This window comes from Acinonyx jubatus, chromosome A1, assembly GCF_027475565.1.
Source record: "Acinonyx jubatus isolate Ajub_Pintada_27869175 chromosome A1, VMU_Ajub_asm_v1.0, whole genome shotgun sequence".
Lineage (NCBI taxonomy): Eukaryota > Metazoa > Chordata > Mammalia > Carnivora > Felidae > Acinonyx > Acinonyx jubatus.
Window position 1 is genome coordinate 95,910,130 of NC_069380.1, and position 18,766 is coordinate 95,928,895.

The 18,766-nt window shown below is 38.5% G+C and overlaps 1 protein-coding gene across 1 annotated transcript in view; it reads right to left on the reverse strand.

Annotated features, from left to right (window-relative positions):
• Nucleotides 1–18,766, reverse strand: part of DTWD2 (DTW domain containing 2) — a 525,766-nt gene that overhangs the window by 35,156 nt on the left and 471,844 nt on the right. Inside the window, exon 22 of the mRNA XM_053220002.1 lies at nt 13,441–13,625. The gene's annotated coding sequence lies outside the window, so the exon portion shown is untranslated. The remainder of the gene's footprint in view (nt 1–13,440; nt 13,626–18,766) is intronic.

Here is an 18,766-nt window from a genome sequence, read left to right on the forward strand (position 1 = left end):
AAAGCACACAGGGCCACTTCAATACCCTGTGCTTCACAGACAGAAAATTAACATTGCAACTCATGCAACAAACTGTGTCAGGTTTAGGAAAATGAACGATATTAACATTAACATTACAGGACGCATCCCGAGCAGTCATGCATAGAATCTATGCAATGAGTACTCACTTTCAGTTATCAGATTCATATCATGACTGGTTTCTGAGAGGCCCCTGATTCCTATCATCTACTTCCTCCCACATCACTTTCCAGCCATGACAGAAGTGTTATAAAACAAGGGAAGAACACAGAGATAATGTAAGGACATGTAGGATAGTGGACTACTTCTGATCAGTCACTACAAAGATACCTCTTAAACCAATTTTTCATTACTGCTGTTCTTTCTATTTATAAGTCAAGGTTTTGTCTAGTCTTCTTGATTGCTTGGAGATTTCTAGTCCTGGTTTACTAACTCTCTGCAATTTAAAATGTGGGTCAAGAGCAAGTTGCAAAGTCCTTTAATTAATTATGCTCTTCACAGCTTTCAAATTCTCCTTGCAGTGACAGCTCATCACTTACTGCCTCATTTTCCCCCCAGCTTTACTGAGATATAATTGACAATTAAATTGCATTTATTGAAGGTGTACAACTCAATGATTTAACATACCTATACATTACAAAATAATCACCACAACCAAGCCAATTAACATATCCATCACCTCACATAGTTGTCGTCTTCTTTGTTTGTTAAGGTGACAACACTTGATATCTACCCTCTTAAGCAAATTTCAAGTATACAATATAGCATTATTAACTAGAGTCAGAATGCTGTAGAGTATATCCCCAGAATGTATTCATCTTCAATGCAATCTCTATCAAAATTCCAATGGTCTGTTTTAGAAAAATAGGAAAACAATTTTTTAAATTCATATGCAACTATAAAAGACCCCAAATACTTAAACAAATCTTCAGCAACAAGAACAAAGCTGGAAGTATCACACCACCTGATTTCAAAATATATTACAAAGTTATAGTAATCAAAAGAATATGGCATGGGCATAAAAACAGACATAGAGACCAATAGAACAGAATCGATAACCCATAAATAATCCACATACCTACACTCAAATGATCTTTGACAAATATACCAATAACACACAATTGAGACAGGACAGTCTCTTCAGTAAATGGTGCTAGGAAAACTGAATATCCATATTTAGAAGAATGAAATTAAGCATATGTCATCTGTAAAAAAGTCAACTCAAAATGGGTTAAACACTTAAACATAACAGCTGAATCTGTAAAACTACAAGTAGAAAACATAGGGGAAAAGTTTCTTGATGTTGGTCTAGGAAAATGATTTATTTGGATATGACACCAAAAGTACAGGAAACAAAAGCAAAAATAGGAAAGTGGGATGCCACCAAACTAAAAAGCTTTTGCACAGCAAAGGAAACAATCATCAGCATGAAAAGGCAACCCTAAAGAATGGGAGAAAATATTTGCAAACCATTTATCTGACAAGTGATTAATTTCCAAAAGATAGTGAAAAATAGGCAAGGGACCTAAATAAACATATCTCAAAAGAAGATCTGCAAATGTCCAATCAGTATCCGAAAAGATAAGTTTAACATAACTAATCACCAGGGAAATTCAAAGCAAAACCACAATGAGCTATCACCTCATGTCTCTTAGAATGGCTTTGACCAAAAGGACAAAGGATAACAAGTGTTGGTGAGGATGTGGAGAAAAGGGAACCCTTGAACACTGTTGATGGGCATTTAACTGATATAGAACTATGGGAAATAGTAGGAAGGTTCTCCCCCCAAATTAAAAAATATACAACCATATCATCTAGCAATCCCACTTCTAGGAATTTATCTAAAAGTATTGAAATCAGGATTTCAAAGAGATAAGACTCCATGGTCACTGTGGCCCTACTCACAATAGCCACGGTAAGGAAATAACTAAATTTCAGGGATGGGTAAATGGACAAGAAAACATGAGATAGAAAGATGGCAGACATATATATAGATAGAAAAAGAGATATATAATGAAATAGTATTCAGCCTTAAAAAAGAAGCCCTACTAAGGCAACCACATAGATAAACAAGGACAACATTAGGCTAAGTGAAATAAGCCAGGCAGAGAAAGATGAATCCTGCATGACCTCACTTACATATGGAATCTAAAATAGTCAGACCTATAGAAGCGGAAAGGATAATAGTGGTTTCCAGAGGCAGGAGGGAGGTGTTGGGGGGAGAATGAAATAAGGAGATATTGGTCAAAGGGTATAAAGTTTCCATTATGCAAGGTGAATAAATTCTGGATATCTAATACACAACACTGTCATTTTGGTTTCTTAAGCCAACCTAAACAATTCTGTGTGCATTGTTTTGCTTCTTATGTAGTTCCCATTAGTCCCACCAAAATCCTCTATTTGAAACTTCCTTCTGAGATCCCCTTAAGGTGAAAATAGCACTTAATCTGAGAGTGAAGGCTAGGGATGAAAAAAATAGGAGAAAATGTGTTTCTACCAGAGGGGGCACCAGCTAGAAAGGTTCTTAGATGGGAATGAGCTTTGTCTCTTTGGGGGAACTAAATTAAAACCAGTATATTTAAAAGAAGGCAATTAGTCAAAGGGGAGAATGGCTAAAGGTAAACACAGAAAAGTAGAAAGGGATCAGATCTCACAGAGCCTAAAAAGCTGGGTTAAGAATATTCTACCTTAGGGGTGCCTGGGTGGCTCAGTCAGTCAGGCATCAGACTCTTGATTTCAGCTCAGGTCATGATCTCACAGTTCATGAGCTCAAGCCCTGCATCAGGCTCTGTGTTGACAGTGCAGAGGCTGCTTGGGATTCTCTGTCTCCCTCTCTCTCTTTCTGTGCCTTCCTGCTCATGCCCTCTCTCTCTCACTCTAAAAATAATTACGCATTTAAACATAAAGGAATATTCTACTTTATCTGTATCTGTTTATTTTACTTTTACTGTATCTGTTTATCTCAGATACAATGGAAAATCATTGGGAGCATTTTAAGCTTTTTTATTGTTTCAAAAAAAATTATTCTGGCTGCTTCATAGCAAATGATTTTGGAAGGAATTAAGAGCAAGATGAAGGGGCACCTGGGTGGCTCCGTTGGTTGAGTGTCCGACTCTTGATTTGGGCTCGGGTCACGATCCCAGGGTTGTGGGATGAAGCTCCATGCTCAGCTGGAGCCTGCTTAAGATTTTCTATTTTCTCTCTGTCCCTCTGCCGCTCTCCCCTGCTCAGTCTCTGTCCTAACTCACTCTCTCTCTCTTTAAAAAAAAAAAAAAAAAAGAATGATATTGTATAACTATGGTCATAGGGGAAAACTAGCCTCCTTGCCCCTGAGAAAGGTGGACGATTTGGGGAAACAAAAATGAAAGCAGAAAACTCATTTATTTAAGAAATTCAATGTAAATTCACAAGAAGTCAGAGATTCTTGATGTAGAGAGACTTATGGATTGCGGTCTGCCATCTGTATAAACACACAAGCACAACTCTGAGGGTCAGGCCAATTAAATACATAATAAACTGCTTTCAAGGAAGCTGTTTCAAAGAACAGTAAGTCATAAAGGAACAACAGCAGATAATAAATTAAGGGGCCTCGACGACGTTTTAAGCCCTCTCTCATTTCTAACGCCTTTCTTTTTATCTTTTTTTTTTTTACGAACCTTTTTAACTTTTATGCATTTGTGGAGTAACTAAAGCACAGTAAAATGTATTTTCCTTAAATTCTAACCAAGAGGGCAACAGCCTATAGTAAGGTTAGCAAAATGAAGCTTAACTTTAAAAGGAGAGGCCTCTGCTATTTAATTAGTGGTCTACCATCAAAATCCTCAGCACCCTTCTAATGCCCCCAAACCAGAGAAACTTCTTTCGACTACCTTAGTAAATACAACTTATTTTCAAATAAGCTATTTTGAGATCAAGTAATACAGATGAAGTTGTCATACCCTGAAGTTGTAGTTAAAGCTGCAAATGACCTGGGGATGCTTGGGTGGCTCAGTCGGTTAAGTGTCCAACTCTTGATTTTGGCTCAGGTCATGATCTCAGGTTCATGAGTATGAGCTCCATGTGGGGCTCTGCACTGACAGCATGGAGTCTGCTTATGATTCTCTCTCTCCCTCCCTGCTCCTTCCCTGCTCATGCTCTCTGTCTTTCTCAAAATAAATAAATAAACTTAAAAAAAAAAAAAAGAGCTGCAAGTGACCTGGATTGCACTATTTTATCAATTCAGGCAATCCCTAGAACCCATCATCATTTTAATTCCCCAGGGTCTTGTCCATTAAGTCTATGACTCAGAAACAGTATTTAGCAAATTAATTCATTGCTGCAGGCTTTTCATAGTTGGACAATGTAATGAGTTGTATAATGTTCTATCTTGCTTTTCCCAAAGTGAAATTAATATCAAAAATGCCTAATTTAAAAAATCAATTAATACATATAGAACATTTTCAAGTCATACTGAAAGTCCTATCAGTAAATAATCTTAAGTGAAGCAAACTACGGAACATCCGTCAAGAAAGTATACTGAGCCCTCGAAAGTAACTTTGTTTTGCTATTAGAATCTGTGTCTTGGGGCGCCTGGGTGGCTCAGTCAGTTAAGCGTCCGACTTCAGCTCAGGTCACGATCTCACGGTCCGTGGGTTCGAGCCCCACGTCGGGCTCTGGGTTGATGGCTCAGAGCCTGGAGCCTGCTTCCGGTTCTGTGTCTCACTCTCTCTCTCTGCCCCTCCCCCATTCATGCTGTCTCTCTCTGTTTCAAAAATAAATAAACGTTAAAAAAAAAATTTAAAAAAAGAATCTGTGTCTCCATTTGTTTAAATAGAAGATGCTTAAATGCCCTCTTCAAGCACGGCTGACATCACTTGAGTGCTTGTCTTCTGGCAAAAGAGACATTATTCCATCCCAATGCATTTCTACCAAAGGGCAAGTCTGTTCCAATAACTTTTTAGATGACTAGCACGACTCTTCCCTTCAGAGCCTGGGTCACTTGTGTGATGAACACTGATCTGTGTCGACATATAAATGGGGGCCAGCCACTGAGAAAAATGTTATCTCCTGAGCTTTAAGATCAATTGAAATGAACTATAGATTAGCGAGCTACTGAACCACTTGGGCAGTGACGAATTTTGATTTCTACAAAGGAATTTTTAAAAAACAACCAGGCAAGGGAAGAAAGGTGTGTTTCTGGGATCCAGCTACCCTGCAGTGTCCAAAAGTCACACGTGCTTCTTTGACACCACAAGGACCTAACACTGCGTTCCAGCAAGCTTACGGTTATGGTATGCGACAGATGCCAGAACATTCGCTACCTTGTCAGGGATGATGCAAGAAATGTGGAAAAGGAAATAGGCATTTAGTGATTCATATTATGGACCAGCAGGCATTCCAAAGTTCCTTTTGCTCTTGATGTTTAGATAACGTCCTCTCCATGCAGTTAATAAGACAAGATTTGAACATGTGAACGGATATGTGTGACACTGTGCAAGTGTGTGGATATACTTTGAAACCCAAATCTAAACACTATTATAAATCTAAATAGAACTGAGATCTCCAAGAGTCTGACCTTTTGATAATCACGTGTTCCAGCAACCCAATTATTATTTTGATAACTAGTATAATGTTACACACTAAATAAAGAACTGGAGATTAATTAGTGGTGTCAAAAGTTCAAAAACTTCAGAACATTAAAATGTGTATAATGAAAACTCCAAAAAGGATTAAATGCCTGGCATACTGTGCAGAGAACCAAAATAAAGATACTAACACTCTTATAGTGTTCAAATTGCCCTATAGCTAGGCCAGTAAAAATGTTGACCAGACTGGTTGGTAATACGTACCAGGTATTCAAAAATGTTTACTGAATCACCCAGCCATTCATCAATTTGGCCTTCACCAAAAGCTTTTGCCAACTACTCAATTCAACACAGTGACTTTAACTGAAAATCAGTGGTGGGAGCGTCCGTTTGTATGGCTCAGTCAGGTGACTGATGCTTCTGACTCCTGATTTTGGCTCAGGTCATGATCTCACAGTTCGTGAGCTCGAGCCCTGCATCAGGCTCTGTGCTGACAGGCCAGAACCTGCTTGGGATTCTCTCTCAATCTCTCTCTCTCTCTCTCTGCCCCTCCCCCATTCACACTCTCTCTCAAAATACACATTAAAAAAATCAGTGGTGCTGTATTAAGTACTTGAATTGGAATCTAGATCTAACATAAGATCCTTTGAAATGTCTAAATGTTGTCTCCCTCTCAGACACATCAGATGCATTTCTAGACCTTTAGATTTTTCTGATGCTGATTTCTTCTGGTAAATTCTGCTCGGCATTTTCTTTCCTATGATTTCATTGTATTCGCAATTACATTTTGAGGACTTTGTTTATATATTGTACAATATACTCAATACCAAAGACATCACGAGGTTTCCTAGTCCCAAGGCAGTATGCATGTTTTAAATAAGCCAAGTGGTAACTTCAAAGTAGAAGGTGGAAAGAGGTGTTGTGATAAAAGTTAACAGCCACTTGTTAGTGGCTGTACAAGAAAAGGAAAAGTTGGATTCAAGAAGTAGGCAGTCAAGGACTCACCAACAACCTAAATCACATTTTACTAATATTTCCCGTTTAGTTCACTGCTTCTTCATTCAATCAATTCATTCTCGTGATTTTGTAAAGATATCTCTGTGCTCATTGTTTGTAACAACGAAAAGCCCTTCTCCGATGATCAGGGCAGGAACATATCCCTCTTATTTTCTATCAACAACTCCCAGAGCAGTCTAATGTCAAAAGCGAGCTTGCCTCTTGAAGGCAAGGATTCTTTTTTTTCCCCATTATCTTCCTTCTTCCTAAAATTTTTTCACTTCAAAAATAGTTCTACAAGCTTTGCAGTGTTGGATTCAGACCCTGCGGGGACCTCACTGGAACGTCTCTCCAAGCTCCTCTGGTTTTTGTTTCAAGGAAACACACTTGGAGGCCAAAATACAAAGAGTCTGTTTGAATCGACTTGAAGGGAGCTTCTCACGTGTTGAGCTCACATATGGTGACTGAACAGAGGGAGAAACGCACCCTGCTTGTTTTTGAAGTGTTTGGGTAATTTTGTTTCAGGCTGCCATATGGCACCACACCCCTCTGCCCATATTTCAAATCTTTTTTTTTTTTCCTTAGGCCAGGCATGGTTATAAAGAGGAGAGGAAGAATTCGAATCTAGAGGTTTAATTACCTTCACATGTCAAGGACCCAAGACATCCACAGCTCCCTTTTCCATATTTTATCACATGGACTCACCCAGGATGTCTCCTTTTATGCCTGCCTCAAATCACTGCTGGTGATTGTTCATACTGAGGATGCTCCTTCCTCCAGACAGGAAGCGTGTGATCTTGGGACGATTCCCAGATGTGGGGATTCAAACTGGCAGCTAAACACACACTCTGACTCATTTAAAATAGCATGTTACACTTGAACAAGAGGGAAGAGACCTGGGCAATTATTAGAAATGTAACTTTTAAGCTTTTAAGGGATTGCCTGGCAATTTTGATAATGGAGCTTAATGGGGTGAAAACCGAAGTCTTGGGAATTTAATGAAATGTATCTGTGCAGGACTCAACTTGATACCAACCATTTTCAACCACACATAAAAACATTATCTTCTAAACACTAGGACAGTCACAGTGTTTAAAAATAAATAAATACAACCTTCAAAATGGTGTTATCTTCCTCATTAAATGCCAATTGCTTCAATAAAAAAGCACCAGTGTGCAGAGTTAAAAGGCTAACCTCTCTCTCTCTCTGATGAGATAGTTTTTCAGGCATAACATCTTCACCCTTATTCATCCCCAAATAAAGAAAAACTTTGGGTGTAAATAATGGTTTTTGAAACAAACCATCCCCTGTATCCCAGGTCGTCAAAAACAGACCATCCCTTGGCCATCTCCTCACTATGCAGAACCCCTCCATAAGGGTTCTTCCCCACCACCTTCCTAAGGGGGGTATGCAGACCCAGAAGAGATAAACCAGAACCTGAAACCAGCACTTTGGTACTGGCCAGACGTCAGGACTTCAACTGGTGGAAGACCAAGCCCAAGGTACCATGACAATCAACATTTAGAAGTTGGAAAACCTTCACTTCCTGAGTTTTTCTGCCCAATTTAGACTGCTTCGAGATTAGATTAGTTATGATGTTTTCAACTAGGAACATGGGTGACCTGTATGCACAGAAGCGAGGTTGTCAACTTGTATTTACATTTCAGGTCTCTGCCAGTGATACATGGACTGGCAATTTTCCATTTGGAGAGCAGTGAATGATAATGGCGTAATTAATATTAATAAAGCCATTACATCTCCACAAGTCATTCGCATATTTAAATGAACTCTCCGTCTCTTCATTTCTCTGGGCTATTTTTGCATTGATATTATTATAACCTTTAGATCTCTATTTTAACTTCTGAAAGCAATTTACCTCATCAGTTTAATATCAAAGAAGAAACTGGGAAACCTCATTTGAATACAATTTTCATTTTTTATTTCTTTCAAGATTGCAAGCTTAGCCTAGGAATAGGCCCCCTACTGCTGCATCACTTGGCTTTTGAGTAGTTGCTCACATACTTACCCCCACCTACATACGCCATCAACGATGCAAGGCTCTCATAAAACTTAGAGAGATTTCTACATAAGAAATAAGGCTGAGTAAGAAAGTCGGATGGGGGACCACAGGACGAAAAGAACAGTATAAGCACAAGACAAGTATTTCACACACTTCACGTGGAATCCACCAAGCTAAGAGAGGCTGCATGTATTTGTCAGGTGCAATTAGACGGCATTTCAGAATACAACTGCAGTAAAGGCAAATCATGAGGAACGAGTACTGCCACAAAGCTCTGAATCGGGGTTGAATCCTTTTTAAACTGCACAATGATGGGTGGAGACCCTTGCGTGTGGCTTATGACCCCTAATAGGAGACAGAGAGTCTAAAGACAGAGGGCAATTCAGGCTATAAAATTTGGGAGCTCACTGATTAGTACACATGCTCTTTAACTTTCAAATGAGAAATGAAAGTAAGGGAAAAAATTAAGTTTGTAACATACATATATATGTATGTAGACACATGTAACATACATACATATATATGTATACATATATACATAGTATAGTTCTTTAGATTTTTTAAAGTTTATTTATTTATTTTGAGAGAGAGAATGCATGAGTCCAGGAGGGGCAGAGAGAAAGGATGACAGAGATAATCCCAAGCAGGCTCTGCACAATCAGCACAGAGCCCGAAGTGGGATTTGAACCCATGAACCGTGAGATCATGACCTGAGCCGAAGTCAGACGCTTAACGACTGAGCCACCCAGGCGCCCCAATTCTTTAGATTTTTTAAATCATTTTCACTAAAGGTAATTCTTTTATATCTAATTTGTACACTTGTAATATAGGAAGAATTGTCCTCACTTTGAACAAAATGTTTCAAACTTAATAATTTCAAAATTTAAATGGATTGTTTAATGATTCATTTTAAAGTTATTTCAGATTTCTTCTGAGACTTGTAATATGGACTCTTACCAGCAAACAGATCAATGAATTCTCTGACAGAGAAGGGAAGAGAATCAGAAAATGAATTGATGGAGCTTTCTTGTATAGGATTTGCAATAGGCTCTATTTTAGATTCAAACATCTAAACATCCATCCAGGCCCTTCCACATTGTTACATAGTTTCCTTTGTGCTAAATAACTTGCATTTGTAAGAGAGCATACAAGATTTTTTTTAAGTTTATTTATTTTTAGAGAGAGAGTAAGTGGGGGAGAGGCAGAGAGAGAGAGAGAGAGGGAGAGAGAGAGAGAGAATCCCCAGCAGGCCCTGCACAGACAGCACAGATCCCCACGTGGGGCTCGAACCAAGGAACCATGAGATCATGACCTGAGCCAAACCAAGAGTCAGACGCTCAACCAACAGAACCACCCAAGCACCCCAGCATACGAGACTGCTAATTCAAGTTTGTTAGGGTATACTTTGGGGAGTATACTGCCCAGAATAAGGGCTTCTGAAATGAGTAAGATCCAGGTTTGAATTTAGGCTTTACTGCTTATTAACTGTTTCACTTAACAGAGCTTCACCTTTTGAACTTCAGCTCCTTATCTTGCAAAAAAAAGTCATGAGTCTCACCTGAGATCAAGTACAAAATTAAAACACCTTAGGCAATGACTGGCACATAATAGATGATTGATTGGTAAGTTTGAAATGTGCCCTCATGGGTGATCATACCAAAGAAAAATGAAATTTTTAACCATGTTTCTTTGATACTTTATCCCAACCAAATAAATTCATGACCCAGTGTAAATATTGCCTGTGATCTCAGTAACAGGATCTGGGACTAAATAAGATAACGTATCTAAACTGCTCTGAGATCTCTTCTAATGCACTCTTCAGTAGGAGGTCAATAAAACAGTCACCTAAGTGCCTGAAAATAATAGAAAGAGCTTTACCAAAGAGATGGCGGAGACCACAGAAATGAGACCAACCAAATTACATTCTGCTGAGCACTTGATTAAATTTAGCTTTTAAAATCCTCTCAACAACCCTGTAAACTAAGTGATACTATCATCCCCGTTTTCAGGATAAGGAAACAGAAATGTAGATCAGATGAATGATCTCTTCTGTGTAGTTGTTATCTTAATACAGAATGACTACTGTGTATACGACTATAGGATAGAAGTTAAAGTCTTACAGGGGTTAGAATTAAATTTGCCAAACTCCGGAGCCTACTAAAATTAATTTCACTCAAACTGGAAGAAGCTGATATGCTTGGTTGCCACGCAACTCCTCAACACCACGAGATGCTCAAAAACAACATCATGTCACTTCGAATGACTATTTCTGATGACAGGGGAGAAAGGGAGGATTCAGGGTATGTATGCTTTTATTTCTGCGGCTGGTTGAGCTACTACTCATTCATATCATTCAGCCTGTAACGAAATTGTGAAGTCTGTGGTGGAAAATGCCCACCAGGAACTCAAAGATTCCATGTCTTCCAACTGCCCTTAGAGCTACTCACCAGGATACTTAAAGCTGCAGACTCTTTAACTCTCCTGATGTCTGGAAAAATTTAGAAATTATACAGATAACACAACACATAAGCAAAAGTGCATCTGGACCCTGCCATTTTCTCTCCATTATCTGTGTCACTGAACTCTGTTTATTGTTTTTGATTTAATAGCATGATAGCATGTGGTTAGACTTGACAGAAATTGAACCGTCACCGGCCAGCCTTCATGAAGAGATCTCCTTAGTTCTGAAATATATCATGACTCCCATCTTTATTTTCTGATTATTTTTAACTTCTGAAAGCATCTTCATTAAATCCAGAAGACCATATTCCCATGTGATTAAACCGAGTCAGTATATTTTCTTTGTTAACCTGAAATCCCATTATGCAAATACACTGATCCAAAAAAGGTGGGGGTGAGGGGTGATGGTATTTATTCTAGAAAAATTGATTGCCCAGTAGGATTTGGAAAAAATAAGAATCTTAATCACCATTACATAAATACACTTCACACCATCTTTTATGTTCAACAAGGAACACTCTACTGTATAATATTTAGTCAGGATCTGCACTTGCCTGATATTATAGATAAGCCATCTCTACTGCTATGTCTATGAACATCTGAGAGAAAAAAATAAAACGTATACATGGTAAATCCAATCTACTTAGAGAATCTAATGCCTTTTCACTTTTAGGTGTACAATGAACAAAGTGTGCTCCAAGCAGAGTTAGAGATTAATGAAAAACCCATGACGCACACGAATGATCACACATATGTGTGCTCAAAACAAATATTTACTAAGTCCACTGTACAGAAAGCTTTACTATTCTGACTGAACCCACAGATTCTCAATCACAAATTTGTTACTAGCTGATTGTCAGCACTATGAACTGAACTGTCATGACAGAATGGTTAATACAGAAGAACCAGTAGGTCATGAGTGAAGAGGCTACATATCCTGAAATGAGAATTAGAGACATTTCAAGAGGGAAGTAACTAGGTTCCTAGAAACGGGATCACAAGCATCACTTGTGATCACTTTTACATAGCCCCAAACGCTGAAACTACCTACCTTTCAGGCCTACTCTCCAATTTGATTTTCAATTACCGCCAAAGCTGGGCGGTAAACTTTACTAGATTTATTGGGTTAAAATGGACAGAGAAGAATGGTTAAATAAGGAACAGAGATGATGTCAAAGTTGCATTGGACTTCTGTGTCAACAGCACTCATCAGTTGGTCAATCATCAAGTGAGTGTTGCACAGTGCCAAAATACTCAACTAAAATGGGATTGGATTCATTGGGAGGAAGACCCAACAGCAGAGCAAACTTCAGTGAGGAAAATCCCAACTACACCCATCCTTTCTGTGTGATCATGCACAAATGATTACAGGAGATTAAGTACATAAAGCTAGTGACACACTGTGTGGCTCACTGTAAGCATTAAACAAATAGTAACTATGATACAGGGATGGGAGAGATACTTTTGATAGTCTGGAGGGTTAGAAGGGGGGGCGTTAAGAAAATAAGGCATCAAAATAAAAAATGTTTGGCAACTGGCAAATCAAAAAGTGTAACACCATTTCAATGTAGTTGAAAAATTTCAAGCCCACGAGTAAAAGATGATAAAGCAATGAATAGATAATCTTACAGAAAAGCACACATCTGAAAATTATGCACACAGCCTGGTGCTGTGTTCTCTAACACCAAAAAACAAAGAGAAAGAAACAACAGGCTAAAATAAAAAACTTTCAAATTTTGAGAAAAAAGACAAATTCTGAAGTGATAGCTTGCAGCAATTTTACTATCTCACAATCTGTCAGTATTATTTTTTCAGAACCACAAAAACAAAGATTTTATTGTCCATCTATTTCACCTCCTACAACCTAATATATAACAACAACAACAACAACAACAACAAAAGTAGAGAATTTGAATTCCCAAACTAATGGATAATTCAGCCTTGTGCTTCTATAACTCTAACCCTTTTTCTCTATTACTACCTGATATACATTAAGGAAATGGATTACAGACAAGACATTTTCACAGAACTTGTCCAAGACTAAAATAAAAGTAGCTAAGTCTCAGGTAAATTAAAAGTGGCAGTTACCACTGGATACACTGAGGGGCTTGTGGGACACAGAAAATTAAGTCCTGGACAAATAAGGTCAGTTGGTAAGAATGTAAAAAAAAAACAAAAAAAAAAACTTAATGAGATTATTGCATAGAATGAATTATGCAATAATTCACTTTCAATATGCAAAAGGTTATTTTGATTTGAAGACCACTAAATCAACCCTAACAAAACACCATACTATTTGACTCCAGATTGATGGCTGATCTAGAATATGTACTTCTGCTGACCCAAAATGAAAATGCCATCTATTTTTCGGTGGCTGCTTACCTGATGACATGCTAGTTCAGCCTCATGTGTACTCAAAGAAATTGAGCAAATGGAGAAATAAACAGAATAGAAATGACTCAGAAGATGAAGGGCCATTTGGTCTCTCTTTCAGTTCTGTTTCTTTACTAGACTTCCTCTTCCTTCGACAAGTGAAAATAATGTGGGTAATTCTCCTTCCAATCAGACTGAAGAAAGAGGTCAAAGATAGACAAAATAAAATAACAATAGCAAATGTAAATATGAGAGCACTATGACATTACTGGAAACAGAAACCCGTTTCAATGAAAAACAATTTCCATCTAGAAAAACACAGTTCATCTTATCTACAAGCTAGGAGTAAAGTAATGACCTGAGCACACCCACCTTTCTCTCTCTCATCAGCCTCTCTAGAGATAATATTAAATTATATACAAATGAACTCTTTACCAGCCCCTTACCCAGATCAAGAAGTGTCAGAGGAACTGAGAAATGTTGAGGAATCTCTGAAAACAGGAAGACAGAGAATATATGAAATAGGAAATCACAACTTAAAGGGCTTGCAAGTCATTTTACCAAAAAAGATGGGAATGTCTTTGAGGAGGGTCACATATGCTTGTAGTGGGATATGTAGGGAGTAAGAGAAGCCCTCGGGCACCCACCATGCTGACTGGTTAGATACATACAGTGTTTCACTTATTCACTCTACCCTCAATACACTATACTAGAAGGGCAAAGGGAAGGAATTGCATTTGAAAGGCTGAGCAGAGTCCCAGGGAGCTGGTGTAATCATCTATCAGCACAGGAAACTCCTTGGCTAGAAGACGAAAAACCCTTTCTTGTCACCCCACAGCAGATGCTGCCCTTTTCTCAAAGAAAGAGAATGTTTTTATAGAAGGTCTTTTGTTTCATATCAGGAGCTCCAAGTGATTATTTGTAGAAAAAAAATAATTTATCACATCACCTTGGTTCATTTTCCACAATGGGAGAGAGATAAAAATTAGACAGAAAACTAGACAGTTTTCTGGTTATAGAACATTCATTGAGAATTCATGAGAATGCAAAAAAAAAGTTGATTCAACAAACATGTCAGCCAGCTTTTATGGAAGAATATACCTTTACATTCAGTATTAAAAATACAGAACTACAACAAAGCCTTTGAAAATAGATACAAAGAGCTCTTTTGCCATCTTGGAGCCTGGGGAGGGCTGCTGGGAATAGGACTCCTAAAACAACAAATATCTCTGGAAGGCTACAGTCCAAGGCCATTTTTGCTGGCTATAAGTGGGGTCCCTGGAATCAGAGGGAGTACACAGCTATTCTCAAAACTGAATGTGTTTATGCTCAAGGTGAAATTGAAATCTATCAAGGCAATAGAAGTGCTTATGTATACAAAGCAAAGAACAACACAGTGACTCCTGGTGGCAAGCTGAACAAAACCAGAATAATCCTGGGGAAAGTAACTCATGGTTCATGCCAAATTCCGAAGTATTCTTCCTGTAAAAGCCATTGGCCGTGGAATCCATGTGATGCTGTATCCCTCAAGGATTTAAACTTACTTAAAAGTAAATAAATAAAGGTGTAGCTATGTTCTTTTGATAGATGATACATACATACATACATACATACATACATACATACATACATACATAAAATGGAACCACCTTATGATCAAAGTTAAAATGCTGTAACTGAGGGGCACCTGGGTGGCTCAATTGGTTTAGTGTCAACTCTTGTTTTCAGCTCAGGTCATGATCTCACAGTTTGTGAGTTCGAGCCCCACATCAGGCTCTGTGTCATGGTGTGGAAGTTGCTTGAGATTTTCTCTCTCCCTCTCTCTCTGTCCTCTCCCCACTTGTGCATGCTCTCTCTCTCAAAATAAATAAATACACTTTAAAAAATGTTATACCTAGCAACTCTACCCATTAGGTTTTAGAGTAGGTCCAAAGGGCCTATCACCATACATGAATAAAAGAACCTAGCAAGTGGACAGTTTCACATCCATTGCACATCCTAGAATGATATCCCTCTGAAATTTTCCAGCATCTCCCTAATCCCTGTTCCATGATACCTATCAGCCAGCGATATCTGCACCCTCACACAGAAGCAGCCAAGACTGGGCAGCCACATCCTAAAGTGATCGCAAAGGTGTGTTTTCATCAGTGTGCAGTTCTGTAGGCAGTGTTGGGAGCTTTCAGATATGAGGAGGAATTCGTTCAGTTCCCAGTCTGCACAAGCCCTCCACAATCTCAAGCCCACCCTCTTCTCTGGCTAAAGCCACATCTTGTCCCTATTTCCAGTGTGATATACTTTCATGTGCATCAGGTCAGTCACCTCACAGCCCCTGTCTCCTGTGTTACCCATCACTGAAGTCACTTGATCTCCAGAACCAATATATGCTTGGATGCCTCTATATTTTTCCAGGACATTCACCAATTTCTGAGGCTGGGCTGTATGGTCTTCATCATCCTCATCCAACCTCAGTACTTCCTGAAACTGGAAACATCTCAAATAGGTGGGGCTCATCTTTGCAATGAGATTTTCTCACGGGTTTTGTGTCCTCTGATTTCCCCACAATAAATGGAGTTTTGAGGGTTTGGCTAGCTTTCCCACGTTATGCTTGAGCTTAAAGTCTGGTGGTGTGAGAGAAGATGGCAAGAGAACTGGAAGATGGAGAAAGAACGACGTGTGTGCAAGACAGGGGATGGGGGCCTTCTCAGGCTTGCAGAAGACATATTCGATGAAAGACAGGCTTATAGACAGAAGTGATACACTTCACTTAGAATATGTCAGTTCCTCCTGGAGACTTAATCTAGGAGAAGAATTGGCTGAGGCAAGAAAACTGAGGTTCAAAGCCATGAAGGGACTGTTTGATCTAAGGATCTTATAGATTCTTTTCACAGGGCAAGGCTTCCATATACAAATGTCTTTGGTAAACCCTAAACACACAAATGTCTAGCATTTTAACAGGATATATGTTACGTACATCTTGAAAACAAGCAGGTATTTATCAAAAGCTAAACATTGAAGCTCTTTCTCTATTTCCCAATTTTATTTTCACTAACACACACATACATGTCTCTCCAAATAATCCTGTCAGTGTCAATATAGATATTTGTACATAAAGCAGATGACGGCAAACAGGGAAGACATTCACTACTTCAAGTCTCACTTCTTTTGATCTTTCAAGAGGCAACTTCAGAAGAGACTCCACCCTCAACACTGGGGGTTGAAAAACAGCTCTGGAATTCGTGATAGGCTTTCTCCCCTGCCATCGGTGCACCTCAAGGGATCATCTCTGTTCTAATTGCAAATTTTCACCAAGAGATTATGGTCAAACTGAATTTAAACAACATGGTGTATCTATCAACCATCAGTAGAGATGGCAGGAGGAGACACAGGCTCTGCAAGTCAAGGTCATGTTAGCGCTTGGCAGAAGAGGCCAAGTTCCACCCAGCTTCCTAGCGTGGTCCAGATGGTTGTGTTTCTTCAGCATCCTGACTTGTCTGAATGGACCTCGAATGCTCTCTTTTGTTCTACTTTGTTTCTCTTCACTGTAAATTCTGTGGAAGGTGTGCAAATGAAGGCCACCAATCTCAGTTTCATTCCTCATAAAGTTTCTATTAAACAGAATTCCCTAACTTGCTTTTTCCCATTTCACTCAAGCACAGAAAAACTAGTTTTCCTTTTATGAGCCACTACTGAAGTAAGATGCACACTATAAGTCCATTTTTTGAAAAAGAAGAAAGAAAGAAAGAAAGAAAGAAAGAAAGAAAGAAAGAAAGAAAGAAGTAAGAAAGGAAGGAAGGAAGAAAGAAACTTTTATCCACAGGTTACTTTTTCATGAGCTTAGCCATCAAATCCTGACAGATTTTGGTTCTACTGTATCTGTTTTCAAGTGTTCATGAGGATTTTGTTTCAGTTAATAAATGAGGTTTTTCACCCAGTCATAGGGCAAAAGCCTCTGACTGTACCACCAAATCTGATGCTCTGACAAAGGGTCTTCCTTAACAGTTCAGCCCCTAATTTCAGCAGAATAAAGTAAAACATCATTTGCTCTAAACCAAAGGTGTTCATATATACTCTTTTTTTTTTCAAAGTTTATTTATTTATTTTGAGAGAGAAAGAGAGAGAGGGAGGGACAGAGAGAAAGGGAGAGAGGGAATCCCAAGCAGGCTCCACGCTGTCAGCACAGAGCCCCATCCCCAGCTCAATGTCATGGTCCATGAGTCCATGACCTGAGCCGAAACCAAGAGTCGGACACTCAACCGACTGAGCCACCCAGGCGCCCCATATATATTCTTAACCTAACTAAAAACAGTATGTCAGTAGTAGCATGTTATGGCTATATTCTAATATTTCCATATTTTAATACTAGCCAGAATATTCACAGAACTAATTAGACTACATCAGACCTACAAACAAGTGCCTGGCAATACCAGATATCCTACATATTTAGTTTCTGGAATTAACGTATGGAAAGGAATAAATTGCAAATTTTAATCCATATATAGATGCGTCACATTTGCAAACACCTTATCGGGAAACCAGCACACCCAGAACTCATTACAGAGAGCATTCTATTAGCTTATCAAAAATTCAAAGACAAAAATAAATTGTAAATACCAAACTAATTCAAAATAATTTAAATTACAACTCCAGTTGAGAGACATTTATTATGAATCAGGCATAAAATTACAAGCACTTTTGGAATAATATAGAAAATATTAAAATTTATCATCTGTACTTTTTATCTATAGTAAGGTGATGTCCCCTGAAAAAAAAACCCTGGAAAACAGAAATGAGAGTGGCCTCTTGAAAGTTACCATTACCATTTAAGACCAACTGTTAACAAAAAGATCAAAACAAATTCAGACACAAATTTATCTAATGAAGCAGAATGACCCCAAAGCCAGTGAAACTGGATTATCACCTGACCTGCTGTCTAAAGAAAAGTGAACTTTATTTGAGAAGATTAATCAAGATATATATTGAAAGTGATCATTCTCACATCCCTATTTTAAATAAAAAATGGAAAGACAGAAAATAACAATAATAGGATTGTAATCCATATCCATTGGCTTAGAGTTAATATATACAAAACGTCCTCTTGGTTAATCCATGCACACCAGCTACCTGCTGATTATATTCATGTGGCTACAGGGAGAGACAATATGAGGATCTTATAGACTTCAAATTTCTTAATCCTGTGTAGTAAATTAATAAATTGTCTGAATCTTACATGGTATTAACTCTATTCCCTAAGTTTGTCATTTTCAAAGGCAGGAATAGATTTATTTATCATTAAATCTTCCACTAGCAGGGCAAAGTCTGAGACATGAGACATATC